The sequence below is a fragment of the Mirounga angustirostris genome, unplaced genomic scaffold, assembly GCF_029215605.1.
Source record: "Mirounga angustirostris isolate CCGP_5_RB_7025 unplaced genomic scaffold, mMirAng1.0.hap1 SCAF_11, whole genome shotgun sequence".
Lineage (NCBI taxonomy): Eukaryota > Metazoa > Chordata > Mammalia > Carnivora > Phocidae > Mirounga > Mirounga angustirostris.
In genome coordinates, this window is record NW_026991719.1 from 70,896,979 (window position 1) to 70,915,434 (window position 18,456).

Consider the following 18,456-nt stretch of genomic DNA (forward strand, 5'->3'; position numbering starts at 1 on the left):
GCAGGTGGCAATAATTTGTATGCTCACCAATGGTCTCAATTGATATATTGTCACAAACCCCATTCCTGATTAACTTGCTCACTCTGTCCTGGTCATATTAATCTTTCTGTTATCTCAAAAGACCCCAACTTAGACCTCTGCCACAGTTCCTGCTGCCTAGAAAGCTCTTCCCTCAAATCCCCAAAAGCTTATGCCTTACCATCATATTTTGGTGTCACTACACTCAAATACCACCCTCCTAAATGGCCTTCCCTGATCACCATAGCATCTAAAAGGACACCTCCCTACTGCTTATAGTCACTTCCTGCCATACTACCCTATCTTCTTTTCTTCACAAGACATATTACTCCTTAAGTTTTATCTTATTCTACTCTCTGTCCAACACTCTTCAACAACCCCTCCCAACCAGACACTTTCTCTGTTTTCAACAATGTATGTCTGGCACCTACAAAAGAGCTAGTATAAAACCTTTTATGTGTCTCTCTACATATTTTTTAACGAATTCTAATTTTTATTCTAAATTTGCATATGATAAAACAGAAAGCCCAAGTTTACAGCCAATGCTCCCTTAATATTTTATGTAAGAAAATAGTATTAGTTTTAAGTCTTTGGTAAAAAATTCAGTAACTGTTACCAATACCTAACATGCCCTGAGTGAGCATGTGTGTATGAGTGCGTGTGTGCTTAGACAAAATACATATGGCTATCAAAGAATGTACAAAAGTTGCAAATGTACTGGTGGTAACAAATACAACGAACACTCTTACTAGGTTCCTCTTGTGATTGTGATCAAGAGTACATATTTGCAAGACAGGTTTAGAGGCTCATTAGCCAGGGAAGATATCTGTTTCAAAAGGAACATATTTAGTGCATTGGAAAATGTGAGATCAGAACCACTGTAAGTCCCCAACATCTCAGAAACTTTTTGTATTTTTATACCTTTTTAAAAAATCTCTAATGTAGAAAAGATTGATTTGTTTAACTTCTAGTTTCCAATTAAAAATCATAATAACTAGTGCTCTTTACTCTTGTAAAAAGTAGTACTCAAACATATAAACACTGAACTGATCTCGATGCTATTCCTACACCTGGGAAAAAAATTCTTTAATTTTGAAGGCTTGACCTCTGAAATATACTCTCTTTACAGTCCTCACAGAAACCTTGTGATAATACTTTAAGATTTTAAAAATAAAAATAAATGTTATCCTTTCCTATAACTTAATTTCCCCGATATATGAGTTACATATAAGAGTGTATTAACTCTTATTACTCTTCCTCTCATGGGAAATTCAAGCATCGTGATATCAAGACCCGTGTGGGCTCCACATACTGCTTGGATTTCTCTCTCCCTCCGCCCCTCCCCCCTGCACTCACTCTTTCTCAAATAAATAAATCTTTAAAAATAAAAAAGACTTCCTTTTTCCTTAAGTCACAAAGAAACACACAATAAGCCAACTCCCAGTTAAGAAGACTGATAAAAGCCATCACTCCTAGATGAATTCCAGATCTAATATGAATTTTATGCTTAGTTTAATAACATAGTGGTTCTCAACCTTGGTGTTCTGTGAGATAGTGCTCCCTAAGTCTGTGGGAGGAAAAGAAAAAAAAAAAAGGCTGTGTTACAGTGGGTCCTAGGCAGAGCCTGCAGCCTCTCTTATCTATGCCAAAGCCTCTAAGAATGCTGGGTATATCCCTGGGAATGGGTCAAACATGCAAATACATCCATCATGTATGCTGACACAGAAAAGGGCTGTGAACTGCTGATAGTCTAAATATGCTGTTCCTGGGGCGCCTGGGTCGCTCGGTCGTTAAGTGTCTGCCTTAGGCTCAGGTCATGGTCCCAGGGTCCTGGGATCGAGCCCCGCATGGGGCTCCCTGCTCGGCGGGAAGCCTGCTTCTCCCTCTCCCACTCCCCCTGCTTGTGTTTTCTCTCTCACTGTGTCTCTGTCAAATAAATAAATAAAATCTTTAAAAAAAATAAATATGCTGTTCCTAACAAAAAACAAGAGAGTATCCTGTAACACAGAGAACCTCACAGCTGTTCAACTACCTTCCACTATGCTTTTGTGCTTTGGTCCTCCGTCTTGCTACCTTGCTTTTATTTTCATAGACAAGTAGGGTGTTTTTTTCATACCACTGCAACATTTAACTACAGACTCCAAACAGACATAAGGAATTAAACTCACATAAGTTTGCAAACTTAGCTTTGTATCCCTAGAGAAAACATGAGAAATTTTATCCATGGTTTAACATCTTTCAGGAGGAAAAAAGTGCAGAGAAGCTCAAATTTAATCTGCAAGGCTGACAGGCTAATTTTCTTAATCTCACTAATTATAGATCACATAAGAGGGTAATTTTAAAAACCGTTCTGAATTGGTCAGGACAATTTTATTAGTATATTTCTGTGGCTAAGATCATTTCCACAGGAATGACTAACAGTAGAAACATTTAGTCTGTTCAACTGACTGAACTATCAATAACCATCAGTGTGTTTGTTGGGGTCTTAAAAATTACCAGTTCCAAAGTTTACATTCTAAAGAGAATTATTTTCTCTCCGGCAACTATTCAGAAATAAAGTATTTCTTTTCTCATGTAAGTTTTGACATTGTTAGATATCTAAGATGAAACAAACTGCATTGGAGATAAGTAAAACCGTCTCATAAGGCCAGAGTATTTAAGCTAAAATGTAGAAACAGATAACCAAGTTCTTCTGATTCATACTTGATTTATCTGTACCATACAGACAGTGCCTTAGTTTGCTGTTCTTAAGAGTCCATTTCAAGCATTAAAATATTCATAGCCTAGAAAGACCCTCCATAGTGGTTTTTATTTCTACTTTAGGAGTACAATGAAAAATAATGCTTGTTTTCATCTGCATTTGCTTGTTGAAAGAAATACATCTAACCCCACAAAAGAAGGGACAAACAAGAAAGCTAATTCCAGGGAGGGGAATAGGTATACTGCACTAGATTTCAGATAGTAGCAGCTCTAATCTTGGTATATCCACCTCTGTGAGAAGACTACAGGCTGACAGTAAAGTTCTGATTTCAAAAACATCATGGAAGGTGGAAACACTACAGTCAGAAGTTTGGCTCTCAATTCATTAGGCATTTGGGACCACTCCACTATATCGAAGCATGTGAGTTCATATATGCACAGGAAAATTAACATGGTTTGGAAATTATTTCACTTTATATAACAAAGGCTCATGCTGTGCCTATTTGTGCCAGGTACTGTTCTAAGAGCTTAGCAAATAATTTCCTTAAAACTCCTAACAACCCGAAGAGGTAGATACTATTGTTATTCCCTTTTTATAAGGGAGGAAACTGTAAAAAAAACAGGATTTAACCAGTAGGTAGGTGGCAGAGAAGGATTCAAACAGAAAGTCTGTTTAAGGGTCTCTACTCTTAACAACTACACTGTTGTACCTTTCAGGATACATTAAAACATAAAACTAGAATCAAGATTAATTGTTCATTCAATAAATATGTATTATTCAAAAGCTTATTTTAGAGTTAATTCCTTCTATTTTTAAATGTACCTGAAGAATATGGGTCTGTGCATACAGGACCATGATTAAAGACTGTAGATTCAAGAATGAGTATTTTCAAATTCTAATATAGTCAAAAGAAAAATAGCCACACTATGAATCCCATTTTTCTTTTAACAAACTCAGATGTTTGTTAAAAAACATCTCATCTTTGTTTTCCCTCCATATTGGGGGGAAAACAAAGGAGAGAGGGAAACAAACCACAAGAGACTCTTAACAATAGAGAACTGACGGTTGATGAAGGCAGGTGGGTGGGGGGTGGGCTAGATGGGTGAAGGATATTAAGGAGGGCACTTGTGATGAGCACTGGGTGTTGTATGTAAGTGATGAATCACTGAATTCTACTCGTAAAACCAATATTGCACTGTATGTTAACTAAAATTTAAATAAAAATAAAAAAAAAACCCCTCTGGTCGGAAAGCAAAAAGTTGAAAGATATGGCTGTTTACAAATACATGTGCATTTGTATGAAATAATGTAAGGATACCAGTGTAAGTGCAAATTATAAATGACAGGTTTATGACTTTCAAGTGTGCATGAATTGAAGATTACAGGAGTCATTTACAAATAGCTGAAATTAGTTTGGTTTCTTGAGTAGGCTACATATACTTTCCTGTTTATGCTATTCATTTGTTTAGCAAACTGTTTACAGACTACAAAGTAAAAACATTCAAATTATTATGAATCCTGACTTGGTGAGATTAAAATCGGTGAAGTTTTACCACAGGGATATGGCACTTTTTGGTGCCACTATTTCACTATATTGGGCAAGTAAGAGTCTACTGCCTAATTTGGGGAAAGGGGAGAAGAAAGAGAGGACAAGTTGAGGCATGAAGGGATAGAGAAATAAGGAAGAGGAATGGCTAAAAGCTGTATTAATTATTTCAGCTCCAACACAGAGTTCTTTTTTATAAATCATTTCTCTAGTACATGAAAAAAAAATAGTTTGTCCTACAATATTTAATTTCTATGGTAAATTCTAATCCGATTTTTTAAATAAGTAATTTATTAAGCACCTACTATATGCCAGCTGAAGTTCCAAGCAGTTCTATTGAAGCAGTTAACTACATATGAGTAAAATACACCAAATTCAATAGCAAGGCAAAAATAATGGCATACCCATCTTGTAAAAGGCTATGTACTAGAAACTACAGGAGACATAAAGAGGACTACATTTTATACAGCAAATATACCTATCAATAGACATACTATAAGGTAATTTAATTACATAATTAAATTCTAAATACCATATCTTGTTTGTATAAAGTGAATGAAGAGTCTATATGTTTCAGTAATTACAAAAACACTAATTCCAAATACCAAGACCATGAAGTCATACAACTTTTATAATACCCTACCTGATGTTGGACAATCTTCAATGCACTTTCCCTAACATCATCACATTTGAGTTTCAGAGTAGCCCAGGGCAGGAGTTAGGATGAGATTTAATTACCATTTCCATTATATAGGTGAAACAATGGAGGCTCTGAGAATTTAAATGACATGTTCAAGTTCATGCAAATAATATGACAGAGCTAGAATCAGAATCCAATTCTGAGACTGATAGTTTTGTAACATGGAAAACCTTGTAACTTTCATGAGACAAGGAATTTTATAAAAACAGTTTTTTGAGCATTCCCTACCAAAGTAGAAAGCAAATTGATGAAAAAGTTGGAAATGAAGAGCTTCATTAAAATTTTATGCAATCACACTAATTGGATCACTTTGGAACAAAAAACAACTTAAACAGGGGAATAGTAGAGAACACATGGAAATCCAGCTATCTAACATAGACTTACACTTGCCAACAATTAAAGCCTTAGATCTTTGTAATTTGGTTGCCTTCAGGGTTGTTTTTTGAATTGGCTTGAAAACAGACACACTTCACATACTATTTCTATTACACTTGCACAAAAGTACATTGGTTCCAAAGAGATAGTCCAAGAAGTGTTTTGACTGATCCTTAAAAAGTCAGACTATGCAATAACACAGTGTTACCTTTCAATTTAATCAAACTAAAATCTCAGCTCCAAACACTGGGCTTAAATTCAATTGTCATTCTGGCCCTACATGAAGTCAGCCACCTTTCACTCTACTACAAGGTATTAGAATTATTTTAAGATTTGGAGTAGTATGCATTATGTAACCGGGGGAGAAAACAACTAGGCTGAGTTTTTGTATCTACGTGTGAGGATAATCTAGTATCTGAATTTTTAGCATTGAAGGAGGCTATTACTAAAATAAAAACTCAAACTATGTAATTTGGGGAACAAATATAATTCTAATATGTTCATGAGTCACAATAAATGCTCTAGCACCACACACTTATATATTTCAATGAGAAGTTATTCCCAAATTAAAAGTCTTTTCCTGTCACAACCTGAGGAATAATGCCGTCAAGGACACAAAAACATTCCATTGCTTTATTAACGACAATGCTCAATGATCTGTGAATAACCTGGGGAAAAAAAATGAAGATTATTGAGTTATTTTACCAATCTATCCATCCATCACCAGAGAACAGGTTTCAAAATGATGGATTATATCACCACCCTGCTGTTTATCCCACACAAAACTCTCTCCTCAAGGGAAAAACAAACAAATGATCATACAAACATAATCATGCCTACCCTCTATACCTTATGTATCATTTCTATGCCAATATTATTAACTAGAGGGCTAAATGTCTTTAAAATTGTATGCAAAAGATTCAGAAAATGAGGTATGTTGCTCTATTTTTTACCCTCCAGGATTCTACAATTTATAAAAATTCTATTCAAACAACAGCCCTCCAACTTTTGGGAGACAACCTTTTGGTTAAGCTATTCAACATTACTCTTCAAATTTAATAAGGGCAGTCTCAACTGAGATAGTGCATCTCAGTGGTTCTTAACCTTCTTGGGAGGTGACAGACTCCCTTGATAAAATGATAAAACTATGAATGCCCTTCCTAGAAAAATGCAGCCATGTATATCACACACACAAAATTTGGCATGCAATTTCAGAGTATTCTCCCCAAAACCCAGATGATTATTCCAGGTATTGGAATGCCAGGTTAAGGACTCTGAATTTGAAGAACTCCCCTTACTATACCCACCCTTCCAATGCTATTTTAGGCTGTCAGATACAAGTTTCTAAAAGGATGGCTGTAAGTTTGCTTATACTATAACTGAAGATGGCCAAATAAAAAAATTTCTACATATGAAGTTATATTTCTTATATAATAAAGACATAATTTTAATTTTAGCATGGTAATACCAACATTCAATGGTATTCAATTCAACTCAATTTTAGCATGGTAATACCAACATTCAAATGGTTGAATGAACTATGGTATATACATCCATATACCGGAGAACTACTCAACCATTAAGATTTTTTTAAGTACGCATGTATATACACATTTATAAATAGATGCCCGTATAAGCGTGGAAAAGATGGGAAAATATGCAACTGAACAATGTTAACTCAAGGGGTGGAATTTGTGGGTGGGGAACAGGGCTTGTATTTCTTTATAAAAGTGAGTGTGTTTGTTTCCTTTTTTTTTCAGTATTTTTATTTTTTCTCTAACTACTAAGATTGTATGTTACCAAGAATTTGCTTTATAATGGCTATTTAGTACCTTCAATATGTCAGGAAATTTGCCAAATTACCTAAGTTGTTCCACTGATTCAAATGTCAAGATCTTTTAAAATGTTCTGGTCCTTAAAGAATTTTTACATAGCTCCAGATTATAGAACCAAAAATTGAGTAGTAAGACTTTAAGGACGGCAAGAATATTTTATTCTCCCTGCCTTTCAACATTTTGGCTAGAGTCGACTATACCAATTCAATATATACTGAATTGGACTAACCCATTATTTCTCAAACAGGGAGTAGTTTGTCCTTAGGGGTATTTGTCAATGTCTGAAGACATTCTGTCTGTCACAAGTAGGTAGGTGGGTGAAGGTAGTGACATCTAGTGCGTAGAGGCCAGGGATGCTGCTAAACATCCTACTATGTACAGGACAACCCATCCCCCAACACGGCCAAGAATTATCCTGCTAAAAATGTCAAGTATCCTGTCAAAAATGAGATTAAGAAATTCTGGCCTAAACCAAAAGCCTCAAAACAATTATGTATCTCACATAATCAGGCCATGTTCAATGATAGGTGGAATCATACCACTCACTGATGGTACTTGGCTCAGAGTAGAACCCAATCTTGCTCTTTTCTGGAAATGGATAGGTTAACTGAGCAATCTGAGATTCCTGTAACTCCATCAAAGTATCATCTTGTGTGCCTTGATTAATTTCATGTAAAATCTCTTTAGACTCTTTTCTGATCATTTCTGAGTACTGATGTCATTCATACCTACATTACACACTCTGGAACCTGATGAAATATACTTTCTTATTCTGTAATTGGTCCATAAGTGTACATTTTCTTTCCTCAACTAAACACTCTTGACATTAACATCAAAGTCTACATCATATTCTTTTTCATATATATCTATTATACCTAGGCAGAGAATGGATGCTTTAAAAAATAGCCGTTGAATTAAATGGGAAGAAATGAAAATAACCAAATTTACAATAAAGGACATAGATGCTTCTTCACAACTTTTCTGTCACTCTAAATCCTTTTCTTCTTGTTGATCAGAATTGGGCCCAGAGAGCAATTACCCTGGTTACTTTTACTATTCAGCTGTGTTCCCTAGACAACAGCAACACTTGGAAACTTATTAGAAATGCAAATTTTCAGGCTTCACACCAGATCTAAAAGTCAGAAACTCCGGGAATGGGGCCCAGTAATGGTGTTAAATTCTGACACAGGTGAAGGCTTGAAAACACTGCTCTACCACTTCTTTGACACACAATTTTTCGCAGCAATTCATAAATACCTACTATTCACTAATTTACCCATCAAATACTTAATGACTAATGTACAGTAGGCAATGCACTGAGGCAATCTTGTAATATCCCCTAATATCAGGGTTTTTAAAAAGTATTATTATATTTGGTGGATAAAAGACTATTGAACTGATTAAACTGGGGTCAGAAAACCTGCCACCTATTTTGTAAAGAAAGTTTTTGGAACACAGCCATGTCCATCCTTTTACATATTGTCTATGACTGCAAATAGTTTCAAGGGAGACCACATGTCTTACAAAGCCAAAACTATTTACTATCTGACCCTTTACAGAAAAAAATTTGTTGACCCACTATATTAGAATACTAAATCTTGCTCAGTCCCTAATTCAGACAACAGCAGCAGCAGCAATAATTATAATAATCATACTAAGAGTAATAACAGCTAGTACTTATGTAGTACACTAAGGCAATCAATGTTTAAACCACTTTCTGGATACTAATTCATTTTCATCCTTACAACCTATGAGGTAGATGCTATTATCATCCCCATGAAAAAATGAGGAAACTGGAGCACAGAGAGGTTAAATAACTGGCCCAAGAATACACAGCTAGTAAATGGCAGAACCAGGATTTAACCCCCATGGGTCTGGCTCTAAAATGTACCCTCTTGTTCATTATACTATACTTAACTACTTCTCCTTCACAACACTAGAGCATAAATATCTGGTTGCATCTATCCCAAGAGGTGCCTGAAAATTACAGCTCCAATAGCAACATTTTCCAAGTTTTCCCATCCCTCTTCTGTCTTTATACTCCAGAAGCACCTTTATTATAAACTCTTTAGGACCTCTTCTTTTCATAAGCTCTTAAGGAATGATTATCTGAGTAAAAAATGTTTTCTTTTATTGAAAATTCTTAACAATAGTTCTCAATCCTTGTTTTTAGGTCATGGATGACTATGAAAATCTGATGAAACTATGAGTTCCTCTCATAAAGACACACATATAACATTTTGTATATAAATTCCAAGGACCCAAGGACGCTAGATTAAGAACCTTTGGCATAGCATATCTCAGTGCAGCTCTACTCAGCTGCAGTGCTGCAAAACAATAATGTGTAGTGATCCACAATGAAAATATTTCTTACTTAACTATAGGACTTTTGCACTCAATGTTCATCTAATTAATGTTTCTGTTGAATTCACTTTGGCAATTTTTTAACCTTTAATTTCAAATATTTAAGGTTCAATTCAATAATCAAGCTTTACACATACAAACAATTTGGACTGGTCAAATCTACCAATTAGATATAGGTCGTTTCCACACCTACATTTTTAGGTGTATCATGGAGTTCTACCTATGACACTGAGGTGGGGTGGGGGCAGGGAACCAATGGGGTTGGGAGCATGAAACACAGGAATGGTAACTAGCCTCCAAAACATATAAAATCTAACTGCTACTGGGCTCATCTGCATTAGTGTTCATCAAATGCAAACATAAAAATTATAGGGCTGAAGGGGAAATCTGTTTGCTCGTAATGTTTTTCCTTTTACCTTTATCTATTAGGTAAAATGTGGGAAGTTGAAAGAATTCCTTTATTCATCTAAAGTAGTATTTCCTACTGGGCACAGAATTGGAAGAGGTTTCTAAGAATACTGTAAGAATGGCCCTTAGTCTCACCTGCTTTTTTTTTAGAAAGTGACTATGTATTGACAGTAAGAAATCCTAACAAATTACAAGTTGTTAAAAGCTGACAAATACCACAAATATTTTTTTAAATCCCCCCAAATAACAATATTTTTATTAACTATCTCCTTTTAGTTTTTTCAGAAAATGTTTAAAAATTGTGGGGCACCTGGGTGGCTCAGTCAGTTAAGCGTCCGACTTGATTTCAGCTCAGGTCATGATCTCAGGATCGTGGGATTGAGTCCTGCATTGGGCTCTGTGTTCAGTGTGGAGTCTGCTTGTCCCTCTTCCCCTGATCCTCCCCCCTGTTTGTTCTCTCTTTCTCAAAGAAATAAAATGTTTAAAAAAATTGTGTAAGATTGTGTAAGAGGTAAGTCATGAAGAATGCATACCAGGAAATCTTTCTAGCCTCAGCCTCTTTTTATCTTTCCTCATTTATAAAATTAGACCATCAAAACAACATGAAAGCATTCTTTCAATTCTAATTTTTTTTGTTATATTACTACCAGAATAGTAGGGAGAATTTTACAAGAAAAGAGATTAAAGAGAATGCTGTTAAAGGGAAATAATAATGTACTGTTAAAGTATATAGATCTATAATCTAAGCCATGCTTATGTGGGTGGAAGGGCAAGAACATTGGGGGCAGACTTTAAAAAGCCATCTCAATTTTGCTCTGACTTTACATGCAACTGAATATATAAACTCATAAAACTTTCCATTGGTATAATCTTTGGCCAATTTTAATATTTCTCTTGGTTTTCCAATAGGTTCATCCAGGTTAACAAATGTCTTTTAGATTTCTGAAAATTCCCTGAATAAAAAGTGTTGGTTATTAGAGAATAAAATAGGCAGGTTACTTTGGTCTGAGAGATGTTTTCTACAGAGTTCTCCAAATATAACAATAAAGCAGAGGAAAAAGATAAAACAATAGAAAATACTTTACAATTTATATTAAAAATAAATTCCATGATTATAACAAAATCAGAGTAGCATCTATGTGGTCCCTTGTAGGCATCATTATTCAAGCCATTGCTGAATTAATTTATCAAGTGGGAGATTCCCTTTCCTATCTTTCCATGCTGTTCCTATAATCTTGAGCAAGTTACTTACATATTTTGGACTTTTGGTGTTCTCTCATTCTCTCTTTTTAAAAGCTATAAGAGATCAACTTGTGTTCCAAAATTTTCTGAGGCAGATCTCGCATTTGTTCAATTTTCCACAGTCAATACTCAGAAAAATGTCACGAGTACAAACACCTAGTAAAAAGTATTTGGTGGTGATTCTACATGTGTGTGCATGCACAATATTTATATTACATGTTAAAAGTAAAAAAAACACATCTTTTATGTTTTAAGAATCCTACTACATTAAAGGAAAAAAGGAAATGAAATTTAGGCCACTGAAGAATGGAAGACTGAATTACCCAGTAAATTATCAGTTGAATAAACTCTTCTTATAAAAATCAAGTAACAATCCCTGGGCAGTCTAAGTCTACTTATAAAAAAGTGTAAAGTTTGTTTGATCCCACTGGTACTGCTCCATTTCACAGGTTATGACACACTATGTGAAACCTACTCTGAACTAGAAAGTTCTAAAAGCTACCATGTTACCAACCACACAGATAACAAATAAATTAGTCAGGGCTTAAAAAGGACTTCTGTTTAGAAGATATATTGAGAGAGTCTAAAAACCTATATACTGCACACATATCCTGTCCAGTGTGTCAGAAAAAATACTAACCAATATACGGTAGGGAAAATTCTGTGGCTTGCTAGACTAGAAAAATACAGTTTTCAATGACTTTTCTTCCCAAAAGGTCCAATTTATGACATATTAGTGGGTAGTATTACAATAAGTAAGCGTCACATTTTTTACTTAAAAATAAATCTACCAGGAATCCTGGGTGGTTTCAGTCGGTTAAGGGTCTGACTCTTGATTTCGGCTCAGGTCATGATCTCAGGGTCCTGGGATGGAGCCCAGTGTCGGGATGCCCACTGAGTGAAGAGTCTGCTTGTCTCTCTCTCCCTCTGCCCCTCTCCTGTTTGCTCACTTGCTCTCTCTCTCTTAAATAAACCTTTTAAAAAATCTACCTCTTTAAATGTATAAAAACCTCAAAGGGTGTTTGTTAATGAAAGTTATCTCTAGTAGTTAAAATGTTATACTGTTTATGCAGAATTCATTTAGAATGCAAGGATATGACTTACAAATGTCTTTGAATCCTCACATAAATATGCATGCATGCCATTTATATCAGTAGCCTTGATGAGTACCCACTGTAACTGGCTGAGAAATGCTTAGGCTTATAATAAAACAGAATATAGAATGGTGGTTAGAAATCACAGAACAGGTGACACCTAATTCTGATAAACTGGTGATAAAAAGTATAGGCTATGATGTATAGATGGTAGTAGTGTTACTACTTTAGGATATAAACAAAACAACATTTATATGAAATTATAAACTGTGATGCAGGGAATCAAATATAAAGTTAATATCCCTAGGCTAATGCATTTTTATTATAATTCACATACATATATGTGTGTGTGTGTGTATATATTTTATACACCTCAGAGACCTTAGATTTACTTTAATTACCAAAAAACCACCCAAAAGTTTAATATACTACTTAAAAAAATGGAGAAAGTTTTTGGTTTATTTTGTTTTTAATCAACTACCTATATGTATATACATTTAATTATATAATTCCCTGAAAGTATCAGTTCAAATTGCAGAGAGTGAGGTATAATTTTTATAATAAACATTAAATCTATATCGTACACAAAATTCTGAGATACACTCTATAGAGGATAAAAAGATGTAGAAGGCTGATAAAAACTCAGCTTTAAAGAGAGTACAGAGGTGCTGGGGTGGCTCAGTCGGTTGAGCTTTCGACTCTTGATTTCGACTCACAGGGCTGTGAGATCAAGCCCCAGCTATGGGCTCAAGGTGGAATCTGCTTCTTTCCCCCTCTCCTTCTCCCTTGGCTCCACCCTCTGCTCATGTGCACATGAGCACACATGCACTCCCACTCTCGTGCTCTCTCTAAAATAAATAAATCTTAAAAAAAAAAGAGGGTACAATCATTTTTTGGGAAAAATGTCTTCTTTAGGATTCAACACATATAAGGTCTCATTTTGAAATTTTATATCAGTATAGGACAAACAAAACTTTTCAGTGTTTTTTCCCTTAAAAACAACAAACAAACAGGGGTGCCTGGGTGGCTCAGTCGTTAAGTGTCTGCCTTCGGCTCAGGTCATGATCCCAGGGTCCTGGGATCGAGCCCCGCATCAGGCTCCCTGCTCCGCGGGAAGCCTGCTTCTCTCTCTCCCACTCCCCCTGCTTGTGTTCCCTCTCTCGCTGTGTCTCTCTCTGTCAAATAAATAAATAAAATCTTTAAAAAAAAACAAAAAAACAAAAAAAAACAAACAAACACCAAACAGTATTTACTAGATGTAAATATGATCTGAATTAGGAAAGGAAATACAGGGATTTAGTGGAAAAACAGGAATGAGGTTAAGAATTCCATTTTCAAAAATGGTAAGGAAAACCAGTGAGCTTCTGTTCACTCCCCAGTGTTCATTCTGTCCCTATTCCTTACCTAAAAGCTCTGTAGGAGTGAGTAGCAAGTGACAACACAAGAAAAAATAGTGTGGCTCCTTTTACATCAGGCAATGCCAGGAAGAGGAAAAGAATGATTAAGAAAACCAGAAAACCTCCCTCTTAGTTTAAATTGATAGGAGGACCTCTGGTCCTGCGGGACATGACATTCCCTATTCATGCCTACTTTGACAAGTAACTGGAGAAGGAAGAGTTTGTCTGGAAATACACAGACCTATCATATTCAGAATTAAATTACTTTCAAATTTATAACATCCTCACCTCTGCATGATTAAGAAATGTGGACGGGAGAATATCTACTTCCAGCAGTATATTGGACTGGATACTGGGAAGGGACCTCTTGTTTCTACCAAAAAAAAAAATGACTTTTTACATTAAGCATAACTTTTATTGCACTGCTGAGATTGAAAGAAATAAAAGAAATGTCGACAAGAAACTCCCCAAGCCCAAATACACACACACAGTACAAACAAACCTTGAGCTAAATTCAAAGCTTCAAGGAAAAAAAAAAAACACACTGCAATTAAATAAAAGCAAGTCTTGGGGCGCCTGGGTGGCTCATTCGGTTAAGCGTCTGCCTTCGGCTCAGGTCACGATCCCAGGGTCCTGGGATCGAGCCCCATGTCGGGCTCTCTGCTCAGTGGGAGCCTGCTTCTCCCTCTCCCTGTTGCTCCCCCTGCTTGTACTCTCTCTCTGTCAAATCAATCAGTCAATAAAATCTTAGTTAAAAAAAAAGCAAGTCTTCATTCTAGCCATAAGTAATACTCTTCCCAAGATACATGAACCATGTTTTTAAACAGTCATGTCACTACGAGATGCATTTTTTAAGTTTTTATTTAAATTCCAGTTAGTTAATATACAATGTAACTTTATATTTCAGGTGTACAATATAGTGATTCAACACTTCCATAAAATACTTGGTGCTCACCACAAGTGCACGCCTTAAACCCCATCACTTATTTAACCCATTCCCCCACCCATCTCCAATTTAGTAACTATCTGTTTATTCTAAGAGATGCATTTCTAATACAGTTTTACTTTTACGTTAAAAAAAAGTCTTGTTGCTCATATTAATCAGTGTGGCAACTGTACCTGGGGTTCCTTTAATAAGAAAGGATCCTCCTTTAATAAGAAAGGATCCCCTTATTATATGCAACTGATGAATTATTGAACACTACATCTGAAACTAATGATGTACTGTATGTTGGCTAATTGAATTTAAGTTAAAAAAAAAAAAAAAGAAAGGATCCCCTGAAAGAAGCTGAAATGGTCCCAAATCTTAGTGCCTTCTGGCTGAAGCAAACACAAATAATCTTTGAAGGAAAGCATCCTTAATTTGGGTCCCCAGATTTCCAAAGATTAAAACCAATCAAATATAAACTCTCAAAGATAAACATGGCACAAGAAACTAAACCAATAACATGAATCAACAGAAACAATACATGGCAGAATGTAAGATATATGGACAAAATGAACAAGCAAAAGAAAATATCAAACAACAAGAAAGATTTGGGGAGAGGAGGAGCACAGCTTCTACAAATGAAAGATTACAATATTGAAGTAAAAAAATGAGAGGATTAAATTACAGATTAGAGACAAATAGAGAGAATTAATAAACTGGAAAAGAGATCTTAATAAAGTACCCAGAATATAGCCAGAATGACAAGGAGATAGAAAGTATGAAAAAGAGATTAAGAAATAGGGATGAGAGAATGCAAAATTCTAAAACATTTCTAGTTAGGGTTCCAAAAAAGTAAGGAGAGAGACAATGGAGGAAAACCAGTATTTGCAAAGATACTGGCTGACAATTTTCCAAAATGACAAATGACAATTCACAGACAGAGGAAATACACTGAAGTTGTTTGAACCATATGGAATTGTAGGTCAAAATGGTTTAATATTATTAATTACACATGGTTTAACCGATACCAAGCTAGATAAAGAAACACCTAAATTCACTGTAGTGAAAATACAGAACACCAAAAATGAACTATCTTAAAAACAACCTGAGAGAAAAGAAATATGATTTATAAAGAAATGACCATTAGGCTGACATCAATTTTTCAACAGCAAAAGAAGGAATCCAAATGACAGTGGAATAAAATTTTAAAGTACTGAGAAAAAGAACTGCCAACCTAGAAATGTTTTCCTCACAAATCTTCCCTCAAACAAAAAGGCAAAAAAAAGTTATGTTCATATACAAACTAGGCATTTACTGCCAACAGATGTAAACCAGAGGAACTTTTAAAATTAGATACTTCAAAAGGAAGGAATAGACTCCTATTAACAAGATTCATCCTGCTTGGTAAAAGACAGAGATTGTCAAATCGGATTAAAAATATGCATTAATTTGCTATTTAGAGCCCCAAATACAGACTCAGAAGACTCAGAGATGGAGAAAGATAAAACAGGCAAATACTAATAAGTTGTAGTAGCTATTATAATATCAGACAAAGTAGACTTTAAGGAAAAAAAATGCATTATTAGGGATGAGAAAGTCAGCAAATAATGTAAAATATTACATTCATCAGGAAGATTAAACAGTTATAAATTTAAATGATCTTAACAAATTGCCTCAAAATAAATATAAGGTAAAAACTGACAGAATTATAGGGAGAAATTGAGAAATCAAACATCATAATGGGAGATTTTAAAATACTTTATTAATGGTAGATCAAAGGAAAAAACTCAATAAAATTTGCAAATTACAAAAAGAATTTGCAAATTACAACTCAAAGCCTGCCTTATTAGACTCCAAGACCAATAATTGGAGAATCCTGTGCCCAAGAACTAAACACATTCTTCTTGAGCATAAATGGAAAAATTACAAAAACTGATGACATACTAAGTCATAACATAAAGCTCGAAGTATTAAATACCATAAAAACATGTTTTCCGGGTGCCTGGGTGGCTCAGTTGGTTAAGTGACTGCCTTCGGCTCAGGTCATGATCCTGGAGTCCCAGGATCGAGCCCCGCATCGGGCTCCCTGCTTGGCAGGGAGTCTGCTTCTCCCTCTGACCCTCCTCCCTCTCATGCTCTCTGTCTCTCATTCTCTCTCTCAAATAAATAAATAAAATCTTAAAAAAAAAAAAAAACATGTTTTCCATAGCAGCAATGTCCACAATAGCCAAACTGTGGAAGGAGCCAAGATGCCCTTCAACAGATGAATGGATAAAGATGCAGTTCGTATATACAATGGAATATTACTCAGCCATAAGAAAGGATGAATACCTACCATTTACATCGACATGGATGGAACTGGAGGGTATTATGTTAAGTGAAATATGTCAATAAGATAAAGACAATTATCATATGGTTTCACTCATATGTGGAATATAAGAAATAGGGCAGAGGACAATAGGGGAAGGGAGGAAAAACTGAATGGGAAGAAATCTGAGAGGGAGACAAACCATGAGAGACTCTTGACTCTGGGAGACAAACTGAGGGTTGTGGATAAGGAGGAGGGTGGGGGGATGGGGTAACCGAGTGATGGGTATTAAAGGAGGGCACGTGATGTGATGAGCACTGGGTGTTATACACAACTAATGAATCACTGAACATTATATCAAAAACTAATGATGTACACTATGTTGGTTAATTGAATTTAAATTTAAAAAAAAAAACATATTTTCCAGACGTAAATTAATTTTCTACAATGAAATTAGATGGTAAGAGCAAAAGAATCAACCAAATCAGCTATTTTAAAACCTCTCATAATGGGGCGCCTGGGTGGCTCAGTGGGTTACATGCCTGCCTTTAGCTCAGTTCATGATCCCGGACTCCCAGGATCGATCCCCGCATCAGGCTCCCTGCTCAGTGGGGATTCTGCTTCTCCCTCTCCCACCCCCCCGCTTGTGCACTCTGTCAAATAAATAAATCTTTAAAAAAATAAATAAATAAAATAAAACCCCTCAACAATCCATGGGTCAATGTAGAAATCATAATGGAAATTAAGATATTTAAGACTAAAAGATAATGAAAATAATACATAATAACTGTGAAGGGTCAAAAGAGGAGTTGGCACTTTATCATCTTAAATGCTTATATTAGAAAATAAAAAAGATACATATTTAACATTGGGTTTCCTCCTAAGAATTGGCAGGGACAGAAAAGGGGAGGGATGAGCTGAACAAAACCCAAAGAAAGCAAAATAAAGGAGATAATAAAGAATGGAAATTAATGAACTAGGAACACAAAGCTGTAATAGAAAGAATCAAAAAGCCAAAAAGTTGATTCTTATAGACTGTAAAACTTGCTCAAGGTTACATGGCCAACGAATGGAGAAGCCAGGACTTAAATCTTGGTAGTCTGTCTCCATAGTCCAGGTTTTTAACTACCATGCTCCACTACCCTAAAAGTGCTAAGTATAAAAAAAAAAAAGATTGTTATGTTTGACTAATCTTAATGCATCATGCATCATGAATACCATAAAGCAACACATACAACTAAGAAAAGATTAGTATTCAGAACAAAAACTCCTACAAATCAGTAAGGAAAATACAATAACACAGGGACAAATGGAAAAACACAGGAACATGCATTTCACGAAAGAGAAAACATGAATATCCAATAACCATATGAGAAGATGCTCCACCTCATAAGTAGTCTATGAAATGCAAAATAAAAGTATAATGTGAGGCTATTTTATGTGAGTCAGATTGACAAAAACTTAAAAACCTAATAACAAAAGTTGGCAAAGATGTAGACCTATGGAAATTCTTATATACTGCTGTGGGATGTAAACTGGT

General features: G+C 35.4%; 1 protein-coding gene across 7 annotated transcripts in view; it reads right to left on the bottom strand.

Annotated features, from left to right (window-relative positions):
* CHM (CHM Rab escort protein) overlaps positions 1 to 18,456 on the bottom strand; it is a 218,423-nt gene that overhangs the window by 109,275 nt on the left and 90,692 nt on the right. The gene's annotated exons all lie outside the window — the stretch shown is intronic.